Below are 12,810 nucleotides of genomic sequence, written 5' to 3'. Positions count from 1 at the left end.
TTTTTATCTTTGAGTGTCTGTTTCCAGAAGTTCTACTGAAATATCATAATCATCCTTACTATGTTAAATTTTATCCTTTTGGGTGATTATTAATCCCTTACGTAACAAATCATATTAAACAGTGAATATGCGTTTACGCAGTGGACGTCTGTATTTATACAGATGCATGGATAGGGTTCGTTAAGCACCGGTAGTGATTAGAAAACACACAAAAAACACAAGTGGAACACCCGTACAAATCTATATAAATTAGAGGTAACACTATTTCGGGTCATGACAATAAATGCTCCTTGCAAAGTCCCGATCGCAGTTTTAGCCTTGAGTTTTTTGAGTTATATAAAATATCGAACCTCAATGACTCAACTTAACTTTAAAAATATGGCTGGATTGCAAGGAATAACATGTCTGTAAAAAACTTTCATCAGGCTAAATGCGCTGACCAGGATCCCTCACTATTTCAAATTTTAGCAAAGAATGAAGTACAAACAGTTAATATTGTATGCAGTAGTGATAACTTGTCTTATTAGTAATCGCTCAGTTCCTAATAGTTCGTCATTCATTGCTTTATACGTAACCAGCAACATAATGCTAAAAACACACAATACGTTGCCGATGGTAATAAAGAGAAGGATCCTAATTATTACAAAAAGAAATAGAAACAGTAGCCCGTTCAGAATCAAACAAGCAAACTCGGTGACTGTGTCACCTAGTCAAGCGGTCAAGGTTAGTTAAATCTGCCGAGTTTTCAAAGCGAAGCAAATTCCACACAATAAGCGACTCTAGCAGAGTGGGGAAAAGCGATGTTGGTTCATACATACCGATATCTTTTTGAACTAAAAAGGATTTTTCCTATGCATCACACGACAGTATCAAGTAATCAGAGCAGGTTCTAGTAATTTTTAATATATTAAGTTATAATAAATACTGGTGGATTAACGCCCGACTGTAACGCGCCGTAAAAATTAGAATATCTTATTTATTCCTTTAGTACAATTAATTACCAGTATTTACGGACTCACCGTCTGTTGTTCGAACTTCCCTAATGAGAAGTCCGGATAAGCGAGCGTTTACAGATACCTCTATAGTTATAAAAAACGTTGATCTGTATGTAGTGTAATTGTAAGATCCATCTAGGGGTATACAAAATATTATCTTACATCCTGAAAAATAAGGCGTGTTTATCAAAGGAAAATCCTATAAACCTTCAAACATATTAAAATCCGTTTGAACAAAAATGAGACAGTTAATCAAATAATAACTTATATAAAGGAACTATACATTGTCTCATAAATCGTAACATTGTTCAAATGACCCAACAGAATTCTCCCACAACCACAGTCGCACTTTACACGCAAAAATCTCGAGAAGCATGCACCCTCGAATGTCTTAGTGCGTGTAAAAAAGACTTTGCTGGAAATGAAATTTTAATCCTTCCCGACACTCTGAAATATAACGATTTCCGCGAACAAAGCCCTAAAAGTATACATATCGTGGATACGGAAGTTATAAATATCGCATTTTTATTGTTGCTAATTTTTAATCACGCCCAACCAGTCGTGGATGAATCTCTCTGATAATCTATCTAAAGTAATATCCGTAAAGTCATTCAAGCAGAGGTGATTCAGCAGAATTTTTTTTTATCTTTTACCTGAATACCAGGAAGTTTCTCCACTGGCGAGTGATCTCTGGAAAAAACGGATGTAATTTAACACAAAATACGGTCTAAGGACAAACATAAAGCTATATACGTACCTTCGTGTAGACTCTCAATGAAATTTCAAAAATAAAGATAAATGACGAAGTTGAAAAATGTTAGTAATAGGAGCCATTAGGAAATCAAATAAGCCCATATAATTTTTCCCTCAAATGTCATGCCATAAAAGATCGGACTTGGCGTATCTGCGTAGATTCTGTCGCTTAAACAAGGAAACGACTTCCGATAGTTTCCAGTGCGATGTACCGACGACATCTTATCTCTGTTAGGTTAGAATAAATTTTTTTTTTCACCAACTTGGACTTACTTAAAGGCTTTTACCTGATACCATTACCTAAGTGATTGTACCTCATACACCGTTTTTTTCAGCACACTCAGGGACATTATCAATTTTTACGTTATGCCCTCCGGCTTACGTTGCACCCCAATTACAATATAGTGTTTGGAGATTTTTTAGGGGATACCCTACATGCCTATATGGATGATCTTGTAATCTTTTCTAATACCTTAGAAGTACATTCACATAAAGTAGCTAGTGCTACAGAGACAAAGACAAATAATCTCAGAGTAAAATATCTAAATGTGAGTTTTTAAAAAACCGAACATGTTTATCTAGGTTTTATGTGTCTGGTCAAGGTCTTAAAAGTAGTCCATGGTAAGGTGTCGGCTATTCATAACTTTCCGGTACTTATTAACGTAAAAGGGGGATACAGCACTTTTGCGCTGTAGTGGGTATTACAATCGTATGTAAATATGTAACTCTTCAATCATGACAGCTCCTTTAACAGATCTTACGAAGAAGAACGTAGATTTATTATGGTCTGAAAAGCATCAACAGGCGTTCGATATCTTAAAAGCGGAATAATGCAGCTTACCTAACTTAAAAAATCCCTGATTTAAATAAGGAATTTTTTTTTTATTGCAACAGACGCCTCAGACCAAGGGGTAAGAGGGTACTACTTCAGTAATATGATAAACAGTTCTTCCCTATAGCTTTTTATTCACGTAAACTAAAGCCCTCTGAAAGTAAATATGCAGTAATAGCAAGGAAGGGCTAGGTATCTTTAACACTAGTACATTTTAAGTTCATAATCTATGGCTATCCTGATAAAGTCCTTACTGAACATGAGTCCTTTACCGAGTTTTTCAAAGGCTTTAATCACAGTCCAAAAGGAACTCGGTGACAAATGATCATTCAGGTCTTTGGAGCCAAGATAAGATATCTACCTGGGAAAGCAAATATCATAGCTGACGCATTATCCCGCAATCCCGCACCATACTGCAAAGAACCATTGATTAGACTAAAAAATATAGAAATATCCGTGCCTATTGTTAAAACCGTATCTAAACAAGAAAATTCCTTAACCCAAGAGATCGCGAGCATTGAATATCTGGGTCGGAGCGCAGAACTGTTACAAACTGAACAAAGCAAGTGTCAGCAGCAGCTAAACACCAAACAATAAACACTTCGAAACGGAAACAGGGTCAGCGGCTAAGCAAACCCAATAAACACTTCGAGCAGAAACCCTAAAGCAAAAGTATATTTAAAGTATGTGTATCAGAATAATGTAATCAAATGTAATATTATATGTAGGTCTGTGACGAGGTAAACCCGAAGAACAGCAGATGACTAACGACCAGGTAGTAGTAATAATCTCTTTCATACCAATCGTCCTAAACTGGTTGCATTCCGTCATCCAGGGTTCCTATTATGTCACAGAAAGCCAAATCACTATTTTACTGGCCTACAGTGCTTACAGATATAAAAAGCACATAACTGATTGTAACACGTGTCATGAAAACAAGGGACACACTAAGACACCTGTCAGTTAAGGGCCTATCCTGTGCCAAATCAATCCTTGAAAGAATATACGTAGACTTATTAACAGAATTACGAGTCTGACAGAGGGAATAAACACTTCTTAGTGTTAATAGTTCCTTGACACGTTATATAGAATTAATAGCACTAAAAACAAACACCGCAATTGAGTGCGTTAGGAATATTTATGAGTGCTAAATCAGTAAATATGGAATTCAACACATAATAATCTGTGACTCGGGTGGTGTAAATCAATAATAATCTCCTTAAACTCGTGTGTGAATTCCTTTCCATTAAGAAAAAACCAATAATATATTTTATCACCCAGAGTCATCGGTTTGGTAGAATAACGGATATTTAAATAGGAAGTGTCAATGTCTTACGAGTTACAACTCGTGATGTTGGATCCGGGGACTGGATTATAGCGGTTCTCGCGGTTTTAAATACCTTTATCATTTATATCTTGTATCTATAGAATTGATGCCGCAAGTAGCCTTATACGGTACGCCGCTAGAACCACTTTTACCACATTATTCAAAGCCAACCATTAATTTATCAAATATATATAAAAAATTATATATAAAATAAATACATAAATAAAAAAAATAAGATAAATATGGATACAAGTGGAGTCAATATAATACACTCCGTAAGAAGTCGGAAGGGTTACAAATTATAATAAAAAAGGAATCACGATAAAATCAATAAGCAAAACGTAACCATAGATAATTAAATATCCAAATATATATGCGTAAAGATTTGAACTCTAACTTAACGCTTTAGTAATGACAAATAAGCTAAAAGTTCAAACACATATCCAAAATCTACTGACATATTGTCTGTCCCGGTGATTTATATTCGTAGTCAATGAAAAAAAAAATTAAATAAATAAATAAATAAATAAACTAATAATAAATAAAATAAATAAAATAAAATAAAAGAGATTTTAAAGTCAGGAAGTCTAGAAGTGAAAATGTTATCTATGGAATAATCCTATATGAATCTTATACAGGGCTAATAATATATATAGAATTTGTATGGAAACCTTTTTCATATAGTTTGAATAAGGAATATTTATTTAACATAATGCCAACATGAAACTAATATATTGTTCAATTTTGGTACTGTTGTTTTTTTTTTTTCAGACATTCTTCTCATGCGGGTGGAGAATTAAAACACTAAAATATCATTTGAAAATACTAAAGTCGTATCTCTTACAGCAAGTAACGTAACTCTTAGCTGGCTGAGAGCAATCTCCTGCCAAGTGACGACGTCATCATTGCCGTATCAGCATTTGTTCCTTTTAACCTCAATAATCTGCTTACACAGGCTTCATCTGTGTGTCGTCTCTGCTTGCAAAAGCAGATTGACTGGAGAAAGGAATGCCTTAGTTTCATGAACTTCACATGTGGTTCATAGGTCACATGACAGGCCACATAACATATTCTTATCCGTGTGTGTAATGCAATTAGTTAAGGACTTGTAATCATTTTAAAATTAATGAACAATATAAAGCAAATAGAATTTCTATAACAACAAAATGAATTAATTTTTTTTTTCTGAACCTCATAGACAATTAGAGTCAATAATTCAGCTTATGACATGGGTAAACGGACATTTAGAATTATCAAGTTGTGGATAAGAAATATTTACTTGCAACATTAGCCTATTACAATTCAAGTAAATCACATTCATGGGAAAATGTCACATTTTCTTGGAAACCCAAAGTTTATATAGAAATTAGTTACATAGTGGGTTTTTTTCGTTGCATCTCCTACCTATTAATAATGTTTTTAAAAGTTAACCTCAGAGGATGCGCACGAGAAAATTGAATATGAAACTTTTGTTTAGGGCACATAGAATCATGATTAATCTTCTCTTTGACTCTTATGTTTGCCTGGCAATCTTACAATTAGCTCCGTTTTCCACTTCTTTGTCTAGTAACTTACTACCAGTAATATCGAATTTTCTTTGAGATTCGTAATGATATCTATTTATTTTTTATAATTATGGATATTTTTACAAGTCATCATAGACCTGGATAGGTTCACTCATTGTTAATGCCATGGATAAAAAAGTTTGTACAGCTGACTCTTTTTGAATTCCAAATATCAGCGAATTCATGTGGGTTAAGTCTGGTCTAAATGGCTCTCTCCCCTCCCCTGTATTTGGATGTCGTCTGAATTTACTTTGCCCTTGTGACAAGTATAATTTCACTTGCAGGCTGATTAATGGAACCTGGTTACAGTATCCTGCAGTACGAGAGTTTCACATCGCAACTTCAAAAAATCGTTCGTCGCAGCGGACGACTACAGTCAAGTAACAACCGCCTACATGTGAAGGAATTTCATGGACTTCTTCGACCGAGCAACCGTATCTCGTCGTTAATCTCGTTTTAATGCGGAATGCTCCGGCTACTGTCGGAATCGACTACAAAAAGGGACATACTTCCGACAATTACGACCCGAAGGATATTCAACTCTACTTTGCTGGCGAAGGACTCGTGCTGGGGATGTTTTTTTATTCATCGCGAACGTAATCGTGTAGCTTAGGATGCAGAGAATAAGTATGAGCGCAAAAATAGAACGTTGGACCCGCCCAGGCAAATTTTCCCCTTGTTTTAACCATTGAAAAAGGCCGTTTCAATTGGCTAAAGGTGGTTGTCTGGAACTGTGTAATGGACGAAAAGTTGTTCGAAAGCTAGTTAAAAGTGAAGTAGTATAACCTCGGTCATGTATCCTATATATAATGATCATAAATAACAGAGTTGAAATTATATGATCATAAAATAACAGTGAAAATATCTTTTGCTGTAGCAATAGGAATCTCTATATATAAATCATAAATAACGGAATTGAAATATATTTCTTAATTGCGTGTAACGCAAGAGAATAATCTTATATAAAATGATCATACATAACAGAATCTAATATATTCTTTGCGTGTACGCAATAGAATCTATTTAAAGTGCACATATATTTAATCATAATTATATGAATCCATATACATATGTATAAACAATCAGGTAGCCTATAATCAATCTGTTACCTTATATCTTACCATTTATCTGCAGTTATTTATGAGTTAGTATTGAATTAATGAATCTGATATATAACATTTAGCATGAAAATCAACGATCAATCAGAATAAACATTAATAATGTTATCAATTCATATATGAACATTTTTATCAGTTAAAATATGATTTTTATCATGTTAATCTTCATTCTATGCAATTATCAGAGTACATTAGTATTTTCTGTAGCATAAGTAATCTTAAAGAGATGAAGTGAAAAAACTGTATCATTATATATATCATGTGATCACTATTTATTTACCAATATCATTGTTTTATATTTTATTACTTGAATCAATTCATGTACACCATGAATTTTTATTTACTTATATATATATATATTCACATAGTGTCTGTATCACACTCCTATAAGTCAATGCAAGTCAAAGTTGAGTAATATTCAGTAGTTGGTTTTTGGTAGCTGACCGAGCTAATGTAAGTGGTTTACATAATAAAAATATGGAATGTTAGTCCATATATATAAAAGTCTAAAACTAAAGAGGTCAACCAGATTGCTTGCAGGAATGTGATCAGACTAGAGACGCTAAAGATGACGTATACAATAAGTATGTAGGCTAAGATAACATGCCGTCACCTGTAGTCATTCAATTGTTTATAAACATTAGTCCAAGCTCCCTGCTTGAGACAACTACCACCCCGACCTATTATTCAAACGGCCTACGTGATCTGTAGCGTGTCTCATTCGATTGTGTGTTCGTATGAAACTATGTCATCTGATAGTATGTTCATATGTTCGAACTACTGTCTGTTCCTTCATAACTTGTAACAGAGATGGTAGACAGGCAGAACAGAGTTAGCTATCGTCATTAGAAGACCTGTACCTCTTTACCTAAGCTTTATCATGTAGAGGAATAGGATTAGCCATCATCCATGGGCAGAAGCGATCAAGCTATCGTCATAGAAGACTTGTACGATCATACCTGATCCTTCATCATGTAAAACTTCAGAAGAATATACTATTTTTATACCTTGTGTTTTCTACAAGAACCTCACCGAACCATGAGCGTTTAACACATCGTCGTAAAGATAATACCGACTTCGTAGTGATCTACAAAACCCCAGACACTCCATTGAAGATGGAAGTGCAATACCAACCGACTTAGCGTATAGATTATCGCTAGTCTAACATTACCTCATAGGGCGCCTTATCATACAAGGCACAAGCCCTAATATATATATATATATACGTATGTATAGGGCGAAAACAGAAAGCAAACATGATTTTGAAGTTGCTGAGAAGCAATTATGTAATCTTACTTCCCACACTCATAACAATTATTGTTTCACATAGTACAAGTGCAACTGCAAGGTTTTCTTCATGCTGCACCTTTAATCCCTTCTCTATTCTTAATTTCCCTTTCAGCGCTTGGCATGTCCAAAATTTTATATTCCGATTGATTTCCAGTTCCTGAACAGCTGGTGTGAAGCTATATATATGGTGTAGACATATTGTAGTTTGTTTTTTATGTCTTGCTCGTTGAAATAGATCGCACCCAGTTCAGGGATTTTTATAGAGAATGCCACTGACATCCAGTCCACAATTCCAATTTCCACATCATTGGTTGCACTTTCCAGCTTTTTTTGTGGTGTGCTGACGTTCCCGACAAAGTATGAAACTTCTTTTCTTACCAATAATAGTACAACAGGAGGATCTTACGTAGAACGTATTTACAGGATTGTATTGATGATATACTAGGTATAGTGATTAGCCTAGCCTAATGATTTACAGAGACCCTTGACTACTAGGTAAAGCTTAACCTACAGGGGAACCTATGAGCAAGGCCATAGGCTGCCTCTAGGGTTAAGAGGGCCTTGTCCTCGAGTCCATTGATAAGTTGGGTTAGGATGGTTGGGCTACTGCATCGGCATCTCTCTTTTTCCTTTAGGTATGTACTTATAATAGGAAGTCACATGACAATCTAGGTATTGGAATTTTATGGTTACCTAGTAGGTTCTATAGCTATTTAACGTCTTTTGTATAGCCCATGTTTTACCAAAAATCTACCATTTGATGGCTGGATTATCAAGGTTAGGATCAACAAGCATGACGTAGTAGTAACCTGTGGTACTCAAGATAGGTAGCATACTACCTAGCCTAAGTCTCCTCAGGTCATGCTTTGGGTCAATATAAAACTACCATAGATCTACCATAATTATATCGAACTGGATATTGGTACGGCAGCCATACCCCAATCTCGGTAGATATTGGTACAGCAGTGAATTGTGCATGCGCGAACCCTTGAACCCTTGTTTACCGCCTCAGGCATATCAGTGACAGCACGAAAAATGACGACGGAGCAGCATGAACAGCGGAATAATACATTAGTTTTCGCCGAAAAACATATGCTTTCAGGCTTTAACGAGCAGAAAAAAGCCATAGACTTCTATGAAGACTCAAACTTTCAAATTGTAAATACGTAGGTCACGAATGATCGAATCGGCCCTGAAAAGAACTCCGAAGAGGAGATTCAAAGAGGATTATACATAAATATATACACTACCATCGTACCTTTGGTGACTTTCTCCGCCCTTTATCCTGCACGACATCGGCAGTTGCAAAGGGCCGCCTTTATACACTTTACGATATTCTTTTAATTCATTTCATTGGGTAAGGCAAAATTTTAAAAAATTCAGCACTATTCCATTAAAATTGGGATAGTTTTGTTTTTGTAGCACAAAAAAGCGGGACAAAATTCACAAAAGCAAAACAAAAAGGAGGAGGGGGGGACATTTTGATAACTAAAAAAGGGGGGGACATGTTCAAAAAGCAGGACTGTCCCACCTATAAGCCGAACTCTGGTCACATAATACAGTATGATTAGCAAACTGGTAAACGGATACAGCTAATTGCCGTACCTACAGCAAGTCAAGAGTGCAATACGGCACCACTGACAGAATCTGCCGTACCCCCACCACACTATGTTATTTGTAACTGTAAGGCAGGAAGTCTGAAATTGACGCATGCGCAATTCACTGCCGTACCAATATCTACCGCGATCGGGATACGGCTGCCATACCAATATCCTGTGCCTAATTATATATAGCTACAGGTATATATAGGCTATATAACTAGCCCCCCTTATATTAATAAAAGGTGGGAATAAGCATCAAATTTTTCAGAATAAAAACTTTGGTAGAAAAACCATATTTCAGGATATTGCATGCTAGAATGAACATCTTTGAAAACTATGCTGTTAGCTATATTACTTTTCATGACACTGAGTAGTATAGACTAGGTATCTTGTTTATGGTCAGGTTAATTAAAATAGGACCTGGTGCCCTGTGTTTTGATAGGAAGTTTTTCCACTTATTTTTGTCCCTTCCCCTGACTTAGGCTAGAACCCAGTTTCAAGCTAAGTCCCAATTTTGAGTAAGATTGTAGTGGATTAACCAAGCATTGTTCCTACATGATATACAAACCGTCGGTCCTTTACATGCTTATGGTAAAGCTGGAACACATCTGATGAATGCTTGAACAAGGTGGTTAGGCAGTAACTACCGTCCAGTAGTGGGGAAACCCCCCTGACCAGATTTAAACATTCCAGACAGTTTGCTCTTGGCTGTCATGCAGTGCAGATGTGTTTTCATGAGCTCTTTGCTTGATTGTCATTAAGCCCTCCTTTTATATCCTGGTGGGATCTTTGTGTGTGTTCGATATTTGTTAATATACAAACTCAAGATTTGCCATAACAAGTTCGTTACTACCTATCATTGAGCATAATGCCTTCCACGTGTACAAGGGCATGACTCTTCCCTTTGTCTCCTGAGTGTTGCTCTTTGCTGCTTGCATTTTTGGTGAGTTTGTTGGGACGAAACTTCACGGGGGAGGCGGGGCCTTGTTTCTGACAGCACCCTTAGTATCCTCCCTTTCGTCCTTGTTTCGGGGACTGATAAATCAGCATGTTGTCAGTCAGTCTAATACGGAACTCTGGCAACTTGGCTGTCCCAAAGTCCTGAACACCTTAACTCAACACACCCTTTTTTCCCTACAACAGCTCATACACCTGATCTTTCTTTTTCTTGCTAAACTTCTCATTCAATATTGCCTTTTCCCTTAGCTTTTCTTTACTCCACTCACTTGACTTTGCCCCTTTGGCCATCACATCATATCCCTTAATATATGTTTATCATTACATACTCAAAGTGACCACCCTTCTTAAGCTTCCCAATCTATCACCCAGATGCATTGTGGTGGGATCACAAGCTAAAAAAAAACAAAAACTCAAAACACATGTACTCACCATATATTTGACACACTCAGGGTGAGGAGCTGCACTGTCCGCTGGATACGGCTGTCATAACACAACACAAACAAACCAACAAGTGCTACAACCATACAACAATTCAACAACAAACCCAACAAAAGACCACTGCACAAACAATCACTAACAATATAAAAAAACAATAACACGACAAGCCAACACAATCACCTAAAACATCAAGAAACCACAACAATGCTCAACAACTCGCACTCCAACAACTCATCTACAACACAACAGAACTCACAAGCTTAACAACCTTCCAACACACAAGCACAACAACTTAGGCACAACAACTCTACAATATCAATATCAATCAACACAATATCACACAATACAACTGACCATCAAGAAATCCGAGACTGCTGCCCAGAACTGTCCAGTCCAGACACTGATCCAAGACAGACTGACTGACTCAGCAGCCGCACCAGCAGATAACCTAGAACTTACCAACAAGCAATTCAATCGTTACCCATCCATAAACCAATTACGCTCTCTCTCTCTCTCTCTCTCTCTCTCTCTTTCAGAAAACCAAAAAACACAAACACAAAACTCTCTCTCTCTCTCTCTCTCTCTCGCTCTCTCTCTCTCTCTCATGCAACCCTCGAAGACGTTGCCAAATGGAACAAACAGATCGTTCCTCAATAGCATGCCTCTCCACTTTTTCATTTTCACATTCCCACACACTTTTGGGTCCTTTACATCCTTTAATTCCATCAAACACATTTCACACTTTTGGGCCTACTCCTTTAATTCCATCACATAGCAGGTTGAGCTACCATCTAACATGAATATTTCACCCAAACTTTCTGCACTGACTCCAACGTTGGTTCTCCATCTTACTTTCACACTCCACACACTCCCCAAATATCTTGGCAATGATACGTCCTCCATCGCATACATCTCCACTCCAGAAACCATCTTTAAACTTACTTGTCCATTCTCCTCCACATACAACCTCACACTCGTCTCACTCCCCATTTGCATCTCAATCATTTTTTGTTCTGGGTACACTTTTACCCTATTCCTCTTCATAAATGCATACCCCAGCAACATAATATCATACCTCTCATTCATTCTATCCACAACGTAAAAATCCTCCTCCTCCAGCCTTATCCTTGCAACTGTAACCTACTCAACAAACCCGGTGCACACCTTTACTTCCAATCCTCCAATCCCTGTTACATATCCAGAGCATTCCTCCCTTCAGGCTATATTTTCTTTTATTTTCTCATACACCTCTCTGAAAACCACATTTCTGCTACAACCAGTATCATTCGGTGCTCTCAATAACAATCCCCCACATTCTACTTGTATCCCTTCAATACCAGAGGGCTCACCACAGTAAACCCTCTTCGCACTTAGTTTCCCTAGGATTGTGGTTTGCTATAGCACACTTCCTTCGTGTGATCCTCCATTTCACATCCTTCACACTTACTCAGAGGGTTCTTACATGTCCTGATAAAATGCCCACTCTTTTCACAATTTCCACAACGACTTCTTATCAGAATCATGGAAGCGATCCCAACTTTATCTTATACATACTGTATAAGACAAAGTCCACACCATGCAATAAACACTTATGGGTCCAAATTGGCCAGGATGGATGTTCTGGAGTATAAGTATGTATAGTTTTTAGATATTTCATGTGTACGAATTTGTACCTTGCATAGTCCAAGGAGGAGGTAGATCTGTTAGTGGGGGAAATTTTATATCTGTTGACTTAAATAGTAGTCTCTTGGCTCTAATTGTGAGGGTTAGTGAGTTATTGTTTATATTTTTTTTATCAAAAATCTTTTTGTTTGTTGAATCATTTATACTAGTTTTACTGTTTTAAGCTTTGTTACTAAGTCATGATAAAGAGTTAAAAGTAACCCACCACTTTCAACTTGGATAGATGAGTTTTGGGAAAATTTAAAAGC

The sequence above is a fragment of the Macrobrachium nipponense genome, chromosome 3 (assembly GCF_015104395.2).
Source record: "Macrobrachium nipponense isolate FS-2020 chromosome 3, ASM1510439v2, whole genome shotgun sequence".
In the NCBI taxonomy this organism is placed as follows: Eukaryota; Metazoa; Arthropoda; class Malacostraca; order Decapoda; family Palaemonidae; genus Macrobrachium; species Macrobrachium nipponense.
Note: the sequence above shows the minus strand (reverse complement) of the source record.